We start from the raw sequence: 19,611 nt of genomic DNA, 5'->3' as shown, positions 1-19,611 counted from the left end.
CGCAGGCAGCGATTATAATTCAAACTGCAAAATAACTTAACTTTAAACAAGCAGGGTCTGAGTACAAATGAAAACTGCGCTCCTGGACTGGACGGACTGTCTGTTTGTCTCGGTGAGGAAAAGGCAGTGGTGGTGAGGGTGGAGCATTGCGCTCAGGAGGGGAGACTTTCTTTGAGTGGTGCCAATTAATCTGCACCAGAAAATCATCCCCCCGACCGGGATTGGAACCCGGGTCTCAACGATTTAAAAGGTTGCGTCCTCGACCACTGGGCCACCTGGGAACCGCCTGAGGAACCTGTCCAAGAGGCTGAGGACACGCACGCCTGCTCCACGAGCAGCAGCGACCAGCAGGGGGCCGACCGGCTGATCCTTCCCTTTCACAGGCAGGCTTCTGGCCCTCGATAAAACGACAAAGGTGTTCAGAAGGAAGGCCTGGGGGGAGGGAGGGAGGGACGGCCATTGGAAATCAGCACAAAGCAGGTCCCCTGGAATCTCACACCTCCGACCCAGGAAACAGGTCTCCTGGTCAAAGCAGTCCAGCCATTAACGTGACAATGGACAGGGCCCCGGCAGCTTGAGACACATCTTTCTTTCGATATGCAAGTTCTTTTTAAAAAGGTTTCCTTCCACAGCAGCTCTGAGTGAGAGACTGACTGACATACGTACACACACACACACACACACACACACACACACAACACCGTCACCCATCCGATTGGTGGACCGCGGGGTCGACAATCTAACTTTTCGTTTCGATGCAGGGGAGAGCGCGAACGCAGTCCCCCACTACCACAAATTTTGCAGTCGAGTATCCCGCATTTGGGGACATCGCAGGCGTCAGCGCACACCCCAAGTGCAATGGGCTAGCCTCATCCTGGGAGATCCGCCTTCGGGATCACAGATTCTCCCCTGCCAGGTAAGTATGCCTTGGGTCGCCACACACTGCCACTAGACAGCATTCGCTACCTTTTACGATTGCAAGGGCAGGTTTTAAGAATCAAAACGTCCCTTCGCTCGCAACGTGCTGATGCTCTGAGAGATTAATTCCGCTCAAATATCGTACCGTATATCCGATGATACACTCTGGGAGAAAATACTGCAGCGATGCGGTGCCGGCGATGGTTGTTTGCATGTCGCCCTTCAAGGGAAATGTCCCGCCTCCAGTTGTTGCTGTAGCAATATATACACGCGCGTTGTCGTGGTAATATAGAACTGCAAGTTGCCGTTGTCGTGGTCGTTTCGAATCAGCACAAAGCAGGTGCACTCCCTGGAATGTCACACCTGCGTCCCAGAAAACAGGTCTCCTGGTCAAAGCAGTCCCGCCCCGCCCTGGGATTAACGTGACAATGGACAGGGCCCAGTCAGGGAGCAGCTTGAGAGACATCTTTCAATAGGCACTTCTGAAACATTAACGCCTTGTTTCTTTCGACAGTTTAACCAGCCTTTAACACGTCTTGTGTTTTTATTTCCCATTTCCAGCCAGCCAGCCCAGCCAGCCGAGCCAGCATCTGCAGTATTTTCTTTTGATTGGTCTTGCCTGCTGTGGAATGAACGTTTAAACACGAGCTGCTGATTGTCAGCACCTCACCTCTTTCTCAATTGGCCGTTGCAATCTCACTCACTCGCTGTGAGACACGTCACGTCACGTCACTAGTTTTCTTTAAAGCGGTTTCCTTCCACGGCAGTGAGTTAGTGACTGAGACTGACTGACGGAGGTCCGTTGAGACGCCACCTTCTCCCATCTGATCGGTGGCCGACTGGCAAATTTACCAATCTGTCAAGCAATCCTAGCAAGAAAGGAAAAAACGGCAACTTCTTTAAACTGATCCACTGTTGCAATTAGAAACGGTGGCAAAAATGTGCCCAGAGTGGGAGAGAACGGCAGTGCTTCCAGACTGCTTTAGACACAGTCAGCCAGAGACCAAAGAGGGAGGGAAAACAGGAGCGGAGATCAATTCGCATCGAGCGCGTTATCGCTTCTCGGCCTTTTGGCGAAGATCAAGTAGTCAAGTGGGGGAAGGCAACCATTTGGAGCCTTCCTGCCATTGTATGCCGGGGGGATGCAGTCAGGGAGAAATCCCCTCGGGCAGAGTGTAGAGCTTTGGCTTGTAGAGCTTTGGCTTGATGTAATGTCACTGCAAGGAATCTGGAATGAATCTGTAAGGCAATAAGGCACCCCAGAGTGTCAGAAAAAAAAAAAAAAAGTTTCTGTTCTTATCAGTTTAATATCTGATATGTCCCCTATCTGGGGACCAAATATTAAATTGATTTTTGGAACAGGGAGATGGAACAAGAGCTTGCTCCGTCCACTCCACGCATCGACCCAGTATTACAGTGTCTCTGGCAACGGTGCACCTCCCTGTGGGGAGATATTCAAAATGCTGAACGGATTTTTGGAGCCTGTATTATTACTCAGAATGCTGAGATATTGCAACTGTGGTTTTCTTGTTTACTCCTGGGATGGATGAGTGCCATTCCCTTTCTTCCTTTTCCCTCTTGCAGTTTTACCTTGGAGGGAAAGACGTCAGTCTCAGGTCACTTTTCAGGAAGCTGCAAGCCTGTGTATTGGGACGTGCCACCTTCCACAGACTTGGTCTCCTGACCTGAAACATTTAACTCCAGTTGTTGTGTGAAAAATTACTGCAGTTTTAAACTGGCAGTTCCAGAATTAATTGTTTCCAAGTCAGACATTTCCCGAAACAGAGAGCGCGAGAGAGACACAATGTTAACGTTTAAACTGCCACAAGCGAGAGGCGAAATAACTTCACGTTGCTGACTTTAAAAATGCGAGCAGACAGTGCGTGTGTGTTTGGAGGGAGTGCACTGTGAATGGCCACATTGGAAGCTGTGAGATCAAACTGTGCTGCTAACTGAGTGTTAAGGTGAGTAAAAGGCACTGGTTTGGGTGGAGCATTGCGCTCAGGATGGGAGATTTTCTTGAACGGTGCCAATTAATCTGCACCAGAAAATCATCCCCTGACCGGGATTCGAACCCGGGTCTCAACGAGTTTTAAATGTTGCGTCCTAACCACTAGACCATCAGGGGAGTTGCCCTCAATCCCCTGCAAACATATACAGAAGGCTGAACACATGGCTCCCTACAGTAGCAGCAGTGTCACCAGCAGAGGGCTTGAGTTGCCATTTCCACTTTGACACTCAGTCTTTTCACACTCAGTCAAATGGCAAACGTCTATTCAGGAGGTTATCGCTTCTCGGCTTTGGGACCGAATATTAAATTGAATTTTGCAACAGGGAGATGGAATAGGGGCTTGGCTCCGTCCACTCCACGCATCGACCCAGTATTGCAGTGTCTCTGGCAACGGTGCACCTCCCTGTGGGGAGATATTCAAAAGGAAAAACAGCTCTTTCCCAGCGTCTCTGTCCGTGTGTACGTATTATGACTGAGAATAAAGCTGATATATTGCACTTACTTTCTCAGCTCAGTGGTATTCTTTTCTTCTCCTGGGCTGAGTGCCGCTCGTTCGCTCGCTCGCTCGCACGCAGGCAGCGATTATAATTCAAACTGCAAAATAACTTAACTTTAAACAAGCAGGGTCTGAGTACAAATGAAAACTGCGCTCCTGGACTGGACGGACTGTCTGTTTGTCTCGGTGAGGAAAAGGCAGTGGTGGTGAGGGTGGAGCATTGCGCTCAGGAGGGGAGACTTTCTTTGAGTGGTGCCAATTAATCTGCACCAGAAAATCATCCCCCCGACCGGGATTGGAACCCGGGTCTCAACGATTTAAAAGGTTGCGTCCTCGACCACTGGGCCACCTGGGAACCGCCTGAGGAACCTGTCCAAGAGGCTGAGGACACGCACGCCTGCTCCACGAGCAGCAGCGACCAGCAGGGGGCCGACCGGCTGATCCTTCCCTTTCACAGGCAGGCTTCTGGCCCTCGATAAAACGACAAAGGTGTTCAGAAGGAAGGCCTGGGGGGAGGGAGGGAGGGACGGCCATTGGAAATCAGCACAAAGCAGGTCCCCTGGAATCTCACACCTCCGACCCAGGAAACAGGTCTCCTGGTCAAAGCAGTCCAGCCATTAACGTGACAATGGACAGGGCCCCGGCAGCTTGAGACACATCTTTCTTTCGATATGCAAGTTCTTTTTAAAAAGGTTTCCTTCCACAGCAGCTCTGAGTGAGAGACTGACTGACATACGTACACACACACACACACACACACACACACACACAACACCGTCACCCATCCGATTGGTGGACCGCGGGGTCGACAATCTAACTTTTCGTTTCGATGCAGGGGAGAGCGCGAACGCAGTCCCCCACTACCACAAATTTTGCAGTCGAGTATCCCGCATTTGGGGACATCGCAGGCGTCAGCGCACACCCCAAGTGCAATGGGCTAGCCTCATCCTGGGAGATCCGCCTTCGGGATCACAGATTCTCCCCTGCCAGGTAAGTATGCCTTGGGTCGCCACACACTGCCACTAGACAGCATTCGCTACCTTTTACGATTGCAAGGGCAGGTTTTAAGAATCAAAACGTCCCTTCGCTCGCAACGTGCTGATGCTCTGAGAGATTAATTCCGCTCAAATATCGTACCGTATATCCGATGATACACTCTGGGAGAAAATACTGCAGCGATGCGGTGCCGGCGATGGTTGTTTGCATGTCGCCCTTCAAGGGAAATGTCCCGCCTCCAGTTGTTGCTGTAGCAATATATACACGCGCGTTGTCGTGGTAATATAGAACTGCAAGTTGCCGTTGTCGTGGTCGTTTCGAATCAGCACAAAGCAGGTGCACTCCCTGGAATGTCACACCTGCGTCCCAGAAAACAGGTCTCCTGGTCAAAGCAGTCCCGCCCCGCCCTGGGATTAACGTGACAATGGACAGGGCCCAGTCAGGGAGCAGCTTGAGAGACATCTTTCAATAGGCACTTCTGAAACATTAACGCCTTGTTTCTTTCGACAGTTTAACCAGCCTTTAACACGTCTTGTGTTTTTATTTCCCATTTCCAGCCAGCCAGCCCAGCCAGCCGAGCCAGCATCTGCAGTATTTTCTTTTGATTGGTCTTGCCTGCTGTGGAATGAACGTTTAAACACGAGCTGCTGATTGTCAGCACCTCACCTCTTTCTCAATTGGCCGTTGCAATCTCACTCACTCGCTGTGAGACACGTCACGTCACGTCACTAGTTTTCTTTAAAGCGGTTTCCTTCCACGGCAGTGAGTTAGTGACTGAGACTGACTGACGGAGGTCCGTTGAGACGCCACCTTCTCCCATCTGATCGGTGGCCGACTGGCAAATTTACCAATCTGTCAAGCAATCCTAGCAAGAAAGGAAAAAACGGCAACTTCTTTAAACTGATCCACTGTTGCAATTAGAAACGGTGGCAAAAATGTGCCCAGAGTGGGAGAGAACGGCAGTGCTTCCAGACTGCTTTAGACACAGTCAGCCAGAGACCAAAGAGGGAGGGAAAACAGGAGCGGAGATCAATTCGCATCGAGCGCGTTATCGCTTCTCGGCCTTTTGGCGAAGATCAAGTAGTCAAGTGGGGGAAGGCAACCATTTGGAGCCTTCCTGCCATTGTATGCCGGGGGGATGCAGTCAGGGAGAAATCCCCTCGGGCAGAGTGTAGAGCTTTGGCTTGTAGAGCTTTGGCTTGATGTAATGTCACTGCAAGGAATCTGGAATGAATCTGTAAGGCAATAAGGCACCCCAGAGTGTCAGAAAAAAAAAAAAAAAGTTTCTGTTCTTATCAGTTTAATATCTGATATGTCCCCTATCTGGGGACCAAATATTAAATTGATTTTTGGAACAGGGAGATGGAACAAGAGCTTGCTCCGTCCACTCCACGCATCGACCCAGTATTACAGTGTCTCTGGCAACGGTGCACCTCCCTGTGGGGAGATATTCAAAATGCTGAACGGATTTTTGGAGCCTGTATTATTACTCAGAATGCTGAGATATTGCAACTGTGGTTTTCTTGTTTACTCCTGGGATGGATGAGTGCCATTCCCTTTCTTCCTTTTCCCTCTTGCAGTTTTACCTTGGAGGGAAAGACGTCAGTCTCAGGTCACTTTTCAGGAAGCTGCAAGCCTGTGTATTGGGACGTGCCACCTTCCACAGACTTGGTCTCCTGACCTGAAACATTTAACTCCAGTTGTTGTGTGAAAAATTACTGCAGTTTTAAACTGGCAGTTCCAGAATTAATTGTTTCCAAGTCAGACATTTCCCGAAACAGAGAGCGCGAGAGAGACACAATGTTAACGTTTAAACTGCCACAAGCGAGAGGCGAAATAACTTCACGTTGCTGACTTTAAAAATGCGAGCAGACAGTGCGTGTGTGTTTGGAGGGAGTGCACTGTGAATGGCCACATTGGAAGCTGTGAGATCAAACTGTGCTGCTAACTGAGTGTTAAGGTGAGTAAAAGGCACTGGTTTGGGTGGAGCATTGCGCTCAGGATGGGAGATTTTCTTGAACGGTGCCAATTAATCTGCACCAGAAAATCATCCCCTGACCGGGATTCGAACCCGGGTCTCAACGAGTTTTAAATGTTGCGTCCTAACCACTAGACCATCAGGGGAGTTGCCCTCAATCCCCTGCAAACATATACAGAAGGCTGAACACATGGCTCCCTACAGTAGCAGCAGTGTCACCAGCAGAGGGCTTGAGTTGCCATTTCCACTTTGACACTCAGTCTTTTCACACTCAGTCAAATGGCAAACGTCTATTCAGGAGGTTATCGCTTCTCGGCTTTGGGACCGAATATTAAATTGAATTTTGCAACAGGGAGATGGAATAGGGGCTTGGCTCCGTCCACTCCACGCATCGACCCAGTATTGCAGTGTCTCTGGCAACGGTGCACCTCCCTGTGGGGAGATATTCAAAAGGAAAAACAGCTCTTTCCCAGCGTCTCTGTCCGTGTGTACGTATTATGACTGAGAATAAAGCTGATATATTGCACTTACTTTCTCAGCTCAGTGGTATTCTTTTCTTCTCCTGGGCTGAGTGCCGCTCGTTCGCTCGCTCGCTCGCACGCAGGCAGCGATTATAATTCAAACTGCAAAATAACTTAACTTTAAACAAGCAGGGTCTGAGTACAAATGAAAACTGCGCTCCTGGACTGGACGGACTGTCTGTTTGTCTCGGTGAGGAAAAGGCAGTGGTGGTGAGGGTGGAGCATTGCGCTCAGGAGGGGAGACTTTCTTTGAGTGGTGCCAATTAATCTGCACCAGAAAATCATCCCCCCGACCGGGATTGGAACCCGGGTCTCAACGATTTAAAAGGTTGCGTCCTCGACCACTGGGCCACCTGGGAACCGCCTGAGGAACCTGTCCAAGAGGCTGAGGACACGCACGCCTGCTCCACGAGCAGCAGCGACCAGCAGGGGGCCGACCGGCTGATCCTTCCCTTTCACAGGCAGGCTTCTGGCCCTCGATAAAACGACAAAGGTGTTCAGAAGGAAGGCCTGGGGGGAGGGAGGGAGGGACGGCCATTGGAAATCAGCACAAAGCAGGTCCCCTGGAATCTCACACCTCCGACCCAGGAAACAGGTCTCCTGGTCAAAGCAGTCCAGCCATTAACGTGACAATGGACAGGGCCCCGGCAGCTTGAGACACATCTTTCTTTCGATATGCAAGTTCTTTTTAAAAAGGTTTCCTTCCACAGCAGCTCTGAGTGAGAGACTGACTGACATACGTACACACACACACACACACAACACCGTCACCCATCCGATTGGTGGACCGCGGGGTCGACAATCTAACTTTTCGTTTCGATGCAGGGGAGAGCGCGAACGCAGTCCCCCACTACCACAAATTTTGCAGTCGAGTATCCCGCATTTGGGGACATCGCAGGCGTCAGCGCACACCCCAAGTGCAATGGGCTAGCCTCATCCTGGGAGATCCGCCTTCGGGATCACAGATTCTCCCCTGCCAGGTAAGTATGCCTTGGGTCGCCACACACTGCCACTAGACAGCATTCGCTACCTTTTACGATTGCAAGGGCAGGTTTTAAGAATCAAAACGTCCCTTCGCTCGCAACGTGCTGATGCTCTGAGAGATTAATTCCGCTCAAATATCGTACCGTATATCCGATGATACACTCTGGGAGAAAATACTGCAGCGATGCGGTGCCGGCGATGGTTGTTTGCATGTCGCCCTTCAAGGGAAATGTCCCGCCTCCAGTTGTTGCTGTAGCAATATATACACGCGCGTTGTCGTGGTAATATAGAACTGCAAGTTGCCGTTGTCGTGGTCGTTTCGAATCAGCACAAAGCAGGTGCACTCCCTGGAATGTCACACCTGCGTCCCAGAAAACAGGTCTCCTGGTCAAAGCAGTCCCGCCCCCGCCCTGGGATTAACGTGACAATGGACAGGGCCCAGTCAGGGAGCAGCTTGAGAGACACCTTTCAATAGGCACTTCTGAAACATTAACGCCTTGTTTCTTTCGACAGTTTAACCAGCCTTTAACACGTCTTGTGTTTTTATTTCCCATTTCCAGCCAGCCAGCCCAGCCAGCCCAGCCAGCATCTGCAGTATTTTCTTTTGATTGGTCTTGCCTGCTGTGGAATGAACGTTTAAACACGAGCTGCTGATTGTCAGCACCTCACCTCTTTCTCAATTGGCCGTTGCAATCTCACTCACTCGCTGTGAGACACGTCACGTCACGTCACTAGTTTTCTTTAAAGCGGTTTCCTTCCACGGCAGTGAGTTAGTGACTGAGACTGACTGACGGAGGTCCGTTGAGACGCCACCTTCTCCCATCTGATCGGTGGCCGACTGGCAAATTTACCAATCTGTCAAGCAATCCTAGCAAGAAAGGAAAAAACGGCAACTTCTTTAAACTGATCCACTGTTGCAATTAGAAACGGTGGCAAAAATGTGCCCAGAGTGGGAGAGAACGGCAGTGCTTCCAGACTGCTTTAGACACAGTCAGCCAGAGACCAAAGAGGGAGGGAAAACAGGAGCGGAGATCAATTCGCATCGAGCGCGTTATCGCTTCTCGGCCTTTTGGCGAAGATCAAGTGGTCAAGTGGGGGAAGGCAACCGTTTGGAGCCTTCCTGCCATTGTATGCCGGGGGGATGCAGTCAGGGAGAAATCCCCTCGGGCAGAGTGTAGAGCTTTGGCTTGTAGAGCTTTGGCTTGATGTAATGTCACTGCAAGGAATCTGGAATGAATCTGTAAGGCAATAAGGCACCCCAGAGTGTCAGAAAAAAAAAAAAAAAGTTTCTGTTCTTATCAGTTTAATATCTGATATGTCCCCTATCTGGGGACCAAATATTAAATTGATTTTTGGAACAGGGAGATGGAACAAGAGCTTGCTCCGTCCACTCCACGCATCGACCCAGTATTACAGTGTCTCTGGCAACGGTGCACCTCCCTGTGGGGAGATATTCAAAATGCTGAACGGATTTTTGGAGCCTGTATTATTACTCAGAATGCTGAGATATTGCAACTGTGGTTTTCTTGTTTACTCCTGGGATGGATGAGTGCCATTCCCTTTCTTCCTTTTCCCTCTTGCAGTTTTACCTTGGAGGGAAAGACGTCAGTCTCAGGTCACTTTTCAGGAAGCTGCAAGCCTGTGTATTGGGACGTGCCACCTTCCACAGACTTGGTCTCCTGACCTGAAACATTTAACTCCAGTTGTTGTGTGAAAAATTACTGCAGTTTTAAACTGGCAGTTCCAGAATTAATTGTTTCCAAGTCAGACATTTCCCGAAACAGAGAGCGCGAGAGAGACACAATGTTAACGTTTAAACTGCCACAAGCGAGAGGCGAAATAACTTCACGTTGCTGACTTTAAAAATGCGAGCAGACAGTGCGTGTGTGTTTGGAGGGAGTGCACTGTGAATGGCCACATTGGAAGCTGTGAGATCAAACTGTGCTGCTAACTGAGTGTTAAGGTGAGGAAAAGGCACTGGTTTGGGTGGAGCATTGCGCTCAGGATGGGAGATTTTCTTGAACGGTGCCAATTAATCTGCACCAGAAAATCATCCCCTGACCAGGATTCGAACCCGGGTCTCAACGAGTTTTAAATGTTGCGTCCTAACCACTAGACCATCAGGGGAGTTGCCCTCAATCCCCTGCAAACATATACAGAAGGCTGAACACATGGCTCCCTACAGTAGCAGCAGTGTCACCAGCAGAGGGCTTGAGTTGCCATTTCCACTTTGACACTCAGTCTTTTCACACTCAGTCAAATGGCAAACGTCTATTCAGGAGGTTATCGCTTCTCGGCTTTGGGACCGAATATTAAATTGAATTTTGCAACAGGGAGATGGAATAGGGGCTTGGCTCCGTCCACTCCACGCATCGACCCAGTATTGCAGTGTCTCTGGCAACGGTGCACCTCCCTGTGGGGAGATATTCAAAAGGAAAAACAGCTCTTTCCCAGCGTCTCTGTCCGTGTGTACGTATTATGACTGAGAATAAAGCTGATATATTGCACTTACTTTCTCAGCTCAGTGGTATTCTTTTCTTCTCCTGGGCTGAGTGCCGCTCGTTCGCTCGCTCGCTCGCACGCAGGCAGCGATTATAATTCAAACTGCAAAATAACTTAACTTTAAACAAGCAGGGTCTGAGTACAAATGAAAACTGCGCTCCTGGACTGGACGGACTGTCTGTTTGTCTCGGTGAGGAAAAGGCAGTGGTGGTGAGGGTGGAGCATTGCGCTCAGGAGGGGAGACTTTCTTTGAGTGGTGCCAATTAATCTGCACCAGAAAATCATCCCCCCGACCGGGATTGGAACCCGGGTCTCAGCGATTTAAAAGGTTGCGTCCTCGACCACTGGGCCACCTGGGGGAGCTGCCTCAACCGCCTGAGGAACCTGTCCGAGAGGCTGAGGACACGCACGCCTGCTCCACGAGCAGCAGCGACCAGCAGGGGGCCGACCGGCTGATCCTTCCCTTTCACAGGCAGGCTTCTGGCCCTCGATAAAACGACAAAGGTGTTCAGAAGGAAGGCCTGGGGGGAGGGAGGGAGGGACGGCCATTGGAAATCAGCACAAAGCAGGTCCCCTGGAATCTCACACCTCCGACCCAGGAAACAGGTCTCCTGGTCAAAGCAGTCCAGCCATTAACGTGACAATGGACAGGGCCCCGGCAGCTTGAGACACATCTTTCTTTCGATATGCAAGTTCTTTTTAAAAAGGTTTCCTTCCACAGCAGCTCTGAGTGAGAGACTGACTGACATACGTACACACACACACACACACACACACACACACACAACACCGTCACCCATCCGATTGGTGGACCGCGGGGTCGACAATCTAACTTTTCGTTTCGATGCAGGGGAGAGCGCGAACGCAGTCCCCCACTACCACAAATTTTGCAGTCGAGTATCCCGCATTTGGAGACATCGCAGGCGTCAGCGCACACCCCAAGTGCAATGGGCTAGCCTCGTCCTGGGAGATCCGCCTTCGGGATCACAGATTCTCCCCTGCCAGGTAAGTATGCCTTGTGTCGCCACACACTGCCACTAGACAGCATTCGCTACCTTTTACGATTGCAAGGGCAGGTTTTAAGAATCAAAACGTCCCTTCGCTCGCAACGTGCTGATGCTCTGAGAGATTAATTCCGCTCAAATATCGTACCGTATATCCGATGATACACTCTGGGAGAAAATACTGCAGCGATGCGGTGCCGGCGATGGTTGTTTGCATGTCGCCCTTCAAGGGAAATGTCCCGCCTCCAGTTGTTGCTGTAGCAATATATACACGCGCGTTGTCGTGGTAATATAGAACTGCAAGTTGCCGTTGTCGTGGTCGTTTCGAATCAGCACAAAGCAGGTGCACTCCCTGGAATGTCACACCTGCGTCCCAGAAAACAGGTCTCCTGGTCAAAGCAGTCCCGCCCCGCCCTGGGATTAACGTGACAATGGACAGGGCCCAGTCAGGGAGCAGCTTGAGAGACATCTTTCAATAGGCACTTCTGAAACATTAACGCCTTGTTTCTTTCGACAGTTTAACCAGCCTTTAACACGTCTTGTGTATTTATTTCCCATTTCCAGCCAGCCAGCCCAGCCAGCCGAGCCAGCATCTGCAGTATTTTCTTTTGATTGGTCTTGCCTGCTGTGGAATGAACGTTTAAACACGAGCTGCTGATTGTCAGCACCTCACCTCTTTCTCAATTGGCCGTTGCAATCTCACTCACTCGCTGTGAGACACGTCACGTCACGTCACTAGTTTTCTTTAAAGCGGTTTCCTTCCACGGCAGTGAGTTAGTGACTGAGACTGACTGACGGAGGTCCGTTGAGACACCACCTTCTCCCATCTGATCGGTGGCCGACTGGCAAATTTACCAATCTGTCAAGCAATCGTAGCAAGAAAGGAAAAAACGGCAACTTCTTTAAACTGATCCACTGTTGCAATTAGAAACGGTGGCAAAAATGTGGCCAGAGTGGGAGAGAACGGCAGTGCTTCTAGACTGCTTTAGACACAGTCAGCCAGAGACCAAAGAGGGAGGGAAAACAGGAGCGGAGATCAATTCGCATCGAGCGCGTTATCGCTTCTCGGCCTTTTGGCGAAGATCAAGTGGTCAAGTGGGGGAAGGCAACCATTTGGAGCCTTCCTGCCATTGTATGCCGGGGGGATGCAGTCAGGGAGAAATCCCCTCGGGCAGAGTGTAGAGCTTTGGCTTGTAGAGCTTTGGCTTGATGTAATGTCACTGCAAGGAATCTGGAATGAATCTGTAAGGCAATAAGGCACCCCAGAGTGTCAGAAAAAAAAAAAAAAAAGTTTCTGTTCTTATCAGTTTAATATCTGATATGTCCCCTATCTGGGGACCAAATATTAAATTGATTTTTGGAACAGGGAGATGGAACAAGAGCTTGCTCCGTCCACTCCACGCATCGACCCAGTATTACAGTGTCTCTGGCAACGGTGCACCTCCCTGTGGGGAGATATTCAAAATGCTGAACGGATTTTTGGAGCCTGTATTATTACTCAGAATGCTGAGATATTGCAACTGTGGTTTTCTTGTTTACTCCTGGGATGGATGAGTGCCACTCCCTTTCTTCCTTTTCCCTCTTGCAGTTTTACCTTGGAGGGAAAGACGTCAGTCTCAGGTCACTTTTCAGGAAGCTGCAAGCCTGTGTATTGGGACGTGCCACCTTCCACAGACTTGGTCTCCTGACCTGAAACATTTAACTCCAGTTGTTGTGTGAAAAATTACTGCAGTTTTAAACTGGCAGTTCCAGAATTAATTGTTTCCAAGTCAGACATTTCCCGAAACAGAGAGCGCGAGAGAGACACAATGTTAACGTTTAAACTGCCACAAGCGAGAGGCGAAATAACTTCACGTTGCTGACTTTAAAAATGCGAGCAGACAGTGCGTGTGTGTTTGGAGGGAGTGCACTGTGAATGGCCACATTGGAAGCTGTGAGATCAAACTGTGCTGCTAACTGAGTGTTAAGGTGAGTAAAAGGCACTGGTTTGGGTGGAGCATTGCGCTCAGGATGGGAGATTTTCTTGAACGGTGCCAATTAATCTGCACCAGAAAATCATCCCCTGACCGGGATTCGAACCCGGGTCTCAACGAGTTTTAAATGTTGCGTCCTAACCACTAGACCATCAGGGGAGTTGCCCTCAATCCCCTGCAAACATATACAGAAGGCTGAACACATGGCTCCCTACAGTAGCAGCAGTGTCACCAGCAGAGGGCTTGAGTTGCCATTTCCACTTTGACACTCAGTCTTTTCACACTCAGTCAAATGGCAAACGTCTATTCAGGAGGTTATCGCTTCTCGGCTTTGGGACCGAATATTAAATTGAATTTTGCAACAGGGAGATGGAATAGGGGCTTGGCTCCGTCCACTCCACGCATCGACCCAGTATTGCAGTGTCTCTGGCAACGGTGCACCTCCCTGTGGGGAGATATTCAAAAGGAAAAACAGCTCTTTCCCAGCGTCTCTGTCCGTGTGTACGTATTATGACTGAGAATAAAGCTGATATATTGCACTTACTTTCTCAGCTCAGTGGTATTCTTTTCTTCTCCTGGGCTGAGTGCCGCTCGTTCGCTCGCTCGCTCGCACGCAGGCAGCGATTATAATTCAAACTGCAAAATAACTTAACTTTAAACAAGCAGGGTCTGAGTACAAATGAAAACTGCGCTCCTGGACTGGACGGACTGTCTGTTTGTCTCGGTGAGGAAAAGGCAGTGGTGGTGAGGGTGGAGCATTGCGCTCAGGAGGGGAGACTTTCTTTGAGTGGTGCCAATTAATCTGCACCAGAAAATCATCCCCCCGACCGGGATTGGAACCCGGGTCTCAACGATTTAAAAGGTTGCGTCCTCGACCACTGGGCCACCTGGGAACCGCCTGAGGAACCTGTCCGAGAGGCTGAGGACACGCACGCCTGCTCCACGAGCAGCAGCGACCAGCAGGGGGCCGACCGGCTGATCCTTCCCTTTCACAGGCAGGCTTCTGGCCCTCGATAAAACGCCAAAGGTGTTCAGAAGGAAGGCCTGGGGGGAGGGAGGGAGGGACGGCCATTGGAAATCAGCACAAAGCAGGTCCCCTGGAATCTCACACCTCCGACCCAGGAAACAGGTCTCCTGGTCAAAGCAGTCCAGCCATTAACGTGACAATGGACAGGGCCCCGGCAGCTTGAGACACATCTTTCTTTCGATATGCAAGTTCTTTTTAAAAAGGTTTCCTTCCACAGCAGCTCTGAGTGAGAGACTGACTGACATACGTACACACACACACACAACACCGTCACCCATCCGATTGGTGGACCGCGGGGTCGACAATCTAACTTTTCGTTTCGATGCAGGGGAGAGCGCGAACGCAGTCCCCCACTACCACAAATTTTGCAGTCGAGTATCCCGCATTTGGGGACATCGCAGGCGTCAGCGCACACCCCAAGTGCAATGGGCTAGCCTCGTCCTGGGAGATCCGCCTTCGGGATCACAGATTCTCCCCTGCCAGGTAAGTATGCCTTGTGTCGCCACACACTGCCACTAGACAGCATTCGCTACCTTTTACGATTGCAAGGGCAGGTTTTAAGAATCAAAACGTCCCTTCGCTCGCAACGTGCTGATGCTCTGAGAGATTAATTCCGCTCAAATATCGTACCGTATATCCGATGATACACTCTGGGAGAAAATACTGCAGCGATGCGGTGCCGGCGATGGTTGTTTGCATGTCGCCCTTCAAGGGAAATGTCCCGCCTCCAGTTGTTGCTGTAGCAATATATACACGCGCGTTGTCGTGGTAATATAGAACTGCAAGTTGCCGTTGTCGTGGTCGTTTCGAATCAGCACAAAGCAGGTGCACTCCCTGGAATGTCACACCTGCGTCCCAGAAAACAGGTCTCCTGGTCAAAGCAGTCCCGCCCCCGCCCTGGGATTAACGTGACAATGGACAGGGCCCAGTCAGGGAGCAGCTTGAGAGACATCTTTCAATAGGCACTTCTGAAACATTAACGCCTTGTTTCTTTCGACAGTTTAACCAGCCTTTAACACGTCTTGTGTATTTATTTCCCATTTCCAGCCAGCCAGCCCAGCCAGCCGAGCCAGCATCTGCAGTATTTTCTTTTGATTGGTCTTGCCTGCTGTGGAATGAACGTTTAAACACGAGCTGCTGATTGTCAGCACCTCACCTCTTTCTCAATTGGCCGTTGCAATCTCACTCACTCGCTGTGAGACACGTCACGTCACGTCACTAGTTTTCTTTAAAGCGGTTTCCTTCCACGGCAGTGAGTTAGTGACTGAGACTGACTGACGGAGGTCCGTTGAGACACCACCTTCTCCCATCTGATCGGTGGCTGACTGGCAAATTTACCAATCTGTCAAGCAATCGTAGCAAGAAAGGAAAAAACGGCAACTTCTTTAAACTGATCCACTGTTGCAATTAGAAACGGTGGCAAAAATGTGGCCAGAGTGGGAGAGAACGGCAGTGCTTCTAGACTGCTTTAGACACAGTCAGCCAGAGACCAAAGAGGGAGGGAAAACAGGAGCGGAGATCAATTCGCATCGAGCGCGTTATCGCTTCTCGGCCTTTTGGCGAAGATCAAGTGGTCAAGTGGGGGAAGGCAACCATTTGGAGCCTTCCTGCCATTGTATGCCGGGGGGATGCAGTCAGGGAGAAATCCCCTCGGGCAGAGTGTAGAGCTTTGGCTTGTAGAGCTTTGGCTTGATGTAATGTCACTGCAAGGAATCTGGAATGAATCTGTAAGGCAATAAGGCACCCCAGAGTGTCAGAAAAAAAAAAAAAAAAGTTTCTGTTCTTATCAGTTTAATATCTGATATGTCCCCTATCTGGGGACCAAATATTAAATTGATTTTTGGAACAGGGAGATGGAACAAGAGCTTGCTCCGTCCACTCCACGCATCGACCCAGTATTACAGTGTCTCTGGCAACGGTGCACCTCCCTGTGGGGAGATATTCAAAATGCTGAATGGATTTTTGGAGCCTGTATTATTACTCAGAATGCTGAGATATTGCAACTGTGGTTTTCTTGTTTACTCCTGGGATGGATGAGTGCCATTCCCTTTCTTCCTTTTCCCTCTTGCAGTTTTACCTTGGAGGGAAAGACGTCAGTCTCAGGTCACTTTTCAGGAAGCTGCAAGCCTGTGTATTGGGACGTGCCACCTTCCACAGACTTGGTCTCCTGACCTGAAACATTTAACTCCAGTTGTTGTGTGAAAAATTACTGCAGTTTTAAACTGGCAGTTCCAGAATTAATTGTTTCCAAGTCAGACATTTCCCGAAACAGAGAGCGCGAGAGAGACACAATGTTAACGTTTAAACTGCCACAAGCGAGAGGCGAAATAACTTCACGTTGCTGACTTTAAAAATGCGAGCAGACAGTGCGTGTGTGTTTGGAGGGAGTGCACTGTGAATGGCCACATTGGAAGCTGTGAGATCAAACTGTGCTGCTAACTGAGTGTTAAGGTGAGTAAAAGGCACTGGTTTGGGTGGAGCATTGCGCTCAGGATGGGAGATTTTCTTGAACGGTGCCAATTAATCTGCACCAGAAAATCATCCCCTGACCGGGATTCGAACCCGGGTCTCAACGAGTTTTAAATGTTGCGTCCTAACCACTAGACCATCAGGGGAGTTGCCCTCAATCCCCTGCAAACATATACAGAAGGCTGAACACATGGCTCCCTACAGTAGCAACAGTGTCACCAGCAGAGGGCTTGACTTGCCATTTCCACTTTGACACTCAGTCTTTTCACACTCAGTCAAATGGCAAACGTCTATTCAGGAGGTTATCGCTTCTCGGCTTCGGGACCGAATATTAAATTGAATTTTGCAACAGGGAGATGGAATAGGGGCTTGGCTCCGTCCACTCCACGCATCGACCCAGTATTGCAGTGTCTCTGGCAACGGTGCACCTCCCTGTGGGGAGATATTCAAAAGGAAAAACAGCTCTTTCCCAGCGTCTCTGTCCGTGTGTACGTATTATGACTGAGAATAAAGCTGATATATTGCACTTACTTTCTCAGCTCAGTGCTATTCTTTTCTTCTCCTGGGCTGAGTGCCGCTCGTTCGCTCGCTCGCTCGCTCGCTCGCTCGCTCGCACGCAGGCAGCGATTATAATTCAAACTGCAAAATAACTTAACTTTAAACAAGCAGGGTCTGAGTACAAATGAAAACTGCGCTCCTGGACTGGACGGACTGTCTGTTTGTCTCGGTGAGGAAAAGGCAGTGGTGGTGAGGGTGGAGCATTGCGCTCAGGAGGGGAGACTTTCTTTGAGTGGTGCCAATTAATCTGCACCAGAAAATCATCCCCCCGACCGGGATTGGAACCCGGGTCTCAGCGATTTAAAAGGTTGCGTCCTCGACCACTGGGCCACCTGGGAACCGCCTGAGGAACCTGTCCAAGAGGCTGAGGACACGCACGCCTGCTCCACGAGCAGCAGCGACCAGCAGGGGGCCGACCGGCTGATCCTTCCCTTTCACAGGCAGGCTTCTGGCCCTCGATAAAACGACAAAGGTGTTCAGAAGGAAGGCCTGGGGGGAGGGAGGGACGGCCGTTGGAAATCAGCACAAAGCAGGTCCCCTGGAATCTCACACCTCCGACCCAGGAAACAGGTCTCCTGGTCAAAGCAGTCCAGCCATTAACGTGACAATGGACAGGGCCCCGGCAGCTTGAGACACATCTTTCTTTCGATATGCAAGTTCTTTTTAAAAAGGTTTCCTTCCACAGCAGCTCTGAGTGAGAGACTGACTGACATACGTACACACACACACACACACACACACACACACACAACACCGTCACCCATCCGATTGGTGGACCGCGGGGTCGACAATCTAACTTTTCGTTTCGATGCAGGGGAGAGCGCGAACGCAGTCCCCCACTACCACAAATTTTGCAGTCGAGTATCCCGCATTTGGAGACATCGCAGGCGTCAGCGCACACCCCAAGTGCAATGGGCTAGCCTCGTCCTGGGAGATCCGCCTTCGGGATCACAGATTCTCCCCTGCCAGGTAAGTATGCCTTGTGTCGCCACACACTGCCACTAGACAGCATTCGCTACCTTTTACGATTGCAAGGGCAGGTTTTAAGAATCAAAACGTCCCTTCGCTCGCAACGTGCTGATGCTCTGAGAGATTAATTCCGCTCAAATATCGTACCGTATATCCGATGATACACTCTGGGAGAAAATACTGCAGCGATGCGGTGCCGGCGATGGTTGTTTGCATGTCGCCCTTCAAGGGAAATGTCCCGCCTCCAGTTGTTGCTGTAGCAATATATACACGCGCGTTGTCGTGGTAATATAGAACTGCAAGTTGCCGTTGTCGTGGTCGTTTCGAATCAGCACAAAGCAGGTGCACTCCCTGGAATGTCACACCTGCGTCCCAGAAAACAGGTCTCCTGGTCAAAGCAGTCCCGCCCCGCCCTGGGATTAACGTGACAATGGACAGGGCCCAGTCAGGGAGCAGCTTGAGAGACATCTTTCAATAGGCACTTCTGAAACATTAACGCCTTGTTTCTTTCGACAGTTTAACCAGCCTTTAACACGTCTTGTGTATTTATTTCCCATTTCCAGCCAGCCAGCCCAGCCAGCCGAGCCAGCATCTGCAGTATTTTCTTTTGATTGGTCTTGCCTGCTGTGGAATGAACGTTTAAACACGAGCTGCTGATTGTCAGCACCTCACCTCTTTCTCAATTGGCCGTTGCAATCTCACTCACTCGCTGTGAGACACGTCACGTCACGTCACTAGTTTTCTTTAAAGCGGTTTCCTTCCACGGCAGTGAGTTAGTGACTGAGACTGACTGACGGAGGTCCGTTGAGACACCACCTTCTCCCATCTGATCGGTGGCCGACTGGCAAATTTACCAATCTGTCAAGCAATCGTAGCAAGAAAGGAAAAAACGGCAACTTCTTTAAACTGATCCACTGTTGCAATTAGAAACGGTGGCAAAAATGTGGCCAGAGTGGGAGAGAACGGCAGTGCTTCTAGACTGCTTTAGACACAGTCAGCCAGAGACCAAAGAGGGAGGGAAAACAGGAGCGGAGATCAATTCGCATCGAGCGCGTTATCGCTTCTCGGCCTTTTGGCGAAGATCAAGTGGTCAAGTGGGGGAAGGCAACCATTTGGAGCCTTCCTGCCATTGTATGCCGGGGGGATGCAGTCAGGGAGAAATCCCCTCGGGCAGAGTGTAGAGCTTTGGCTTGTAGAGCTTTGGC

General features: G+C 50.2%; 6 non-coding genes and 10 pseudogenes across 6 annotated transcripts; 10 read left to right on the top strand and 6 right to left on the bottom strand.

Annotated features, from left to right (window-relative positions):
• Positions 1 to 758: 758 nt before the first annotated feature.
• LOC137328186 (U1 spliceosomal RNA) lies at positions 759 to 924 on the bottom strand. The gene has a single exon (XR_010964673.1). It is a non-coding gene; the product is annotated as a U1 spliceosomal RNA (small nuclear RNA).
• A 1,231-nt stretch (positions 925 to 2,155) lies between these two features.
• Positions 2,156 to 2,360, top strand: LOC137328814 (U2 spliceosomal RNA; annotated as a pseudogene).
• An 844-nt stretch (positions 2,361 to 3,204) lies between these two features.
• On the top strand, positions 3,205 to 3,333 carry LOC137330393 (U2 spliceosomal RNA; annotated as a pseudogene).
• Positions 3,334 to 4,257: 924 nt separating this feature from the next.
• Positions 4,258 to 4,423, bottom strand: LOC137328174 (U1 spliceosomal RNA). Its single transcript, XR_010964662.1, has one exon. It is a non-coding gene; the product is annotated as a U1 spliceosomal RNA (small nuclear RNA).
• A 1,231-nt stretch (positions 4,424 to 5,654) lies between these two features.
• LOC137328813 (U2 spliceosomal RNA) lies at positions 5,655 to 5,859 on the top strand (annotated as a pseudogene).
• An 844-nt stretch (positions 5,860 to 6,703) lies between these two features.
• Positions 6,704 to 6,832, top strand: LOC137330392 (U2 spliceosomal RNA; annotated as a pseudogene).
• A 910-nt stretch (positions 6,833 to 7,742) lies between these two features.
• On the bottom strand, positions 7,743 to 7,908 carry LOC137328163 (U1 spliceosomal RNA). Its single transcript, XR_010964651.1, has one exon. It is a non-coding gene; the product is annotated as a U1 spliceosomal RNA (small nuclear RNA).
• Positions 7,909 to 9,140: 1,232 nt separating this feature from the next.
• On the top strand, positions 9,141 to 9,345 carry LOC137328812 (U2 spliceosomal RNA; annotated as a pseudogene).
• An 844-nt stretch (positions 9,346 to 10,189) lies between these two features.
• LOC137330391 (U2 spliceosomal RNA) lies at positions 10,190 to 10,318 on the top strand (annotated as a pseudogene).
• Positions 10,319 to 11,253: 935 nt separating this feature from the next.
• Positions 11,254 to 11,419, bottom strand: LOC137330174 (U1 spliceosomal RNA). The gene has a single exon (XR_010965016.1). It is a non-coding gene; the product is annotated as a U1 spliceosomal RNA (small nuclear RNA).
• Positions 11,420 to 12,650: 1,231 nt separating this feature from the next.
• On the top strand, positions 12,651 to 12,856 carry LOC137328891 (U2 spliceosomal RNA; annotated as a pseudogene).
• Positions 12,857 to 13,700: 844 nt separating this feature from the next.
• On the top strand, positions 13,701 to 13,829 carry LOC137330390 (U2 spliceosomal RNA; annotated as a pseudogene).
• A 906-nt stretch (positions 13,830 to 14,735) lies between these two features.
• Positions 14,736 to 14,901, bottom strand: LOC137328934 (U1 spliceosomal RNA). Its single transcript, XR_010964875.1, has one exon. It is a non-coding gene; the product is annotated as a U1 spliceosomal RNA (small nuclear RNA).
• Positions 14,902 to 16,133: 1,232 nt separating this feature from the next.
• On the top strand, positions 16,134 to 16,339 carry LOC137328890 (U2 spliceosomal RNA; annotated as a pseudogene).
• An 844-nt stretch (positions 16,340 to 17,183) lies between these two features.
• LOC137330469 (U2 spliceosomal RNA) lies at positions 17,184 to 17,312 on the top strand (annotated as a pseudogene).
• A 936-nt stretch (positions 17,313 to 18,248) lies between these two features.
• Positions 18,249 to 18,414, bottom strand: LOC137330162 (U1 spliceosomal RNA). Its single transcript, XR_010965013.1, has one exon. It is a non-coding gene; the product is annotated as a U1 spliceosomal RNA (small nuclear RNA).
• Positions 18,415 to 19,611: the final 1,197 nt, after the last annotated feature.

Source organism: Heptranchias perlo, chromosome 12, assembly GCF_035084215.1.
Source record: "Heptranchias perlo isolate sHepPer1 chromosome 12, sHepPer1.hap1, whole genome shotgun sequence".
NCBI lineage: Eukaryota > Metazoa > Chordata > Chondrichthyes > Hexanchiformes > Hexanchidae > Heptranchias > Heptranchias perlo.
The sequence above is the reverse complement of the archived record's forward strand: the minus strand, read 5'-3'. Positions and strand labels throughout refer to the sequence as shown.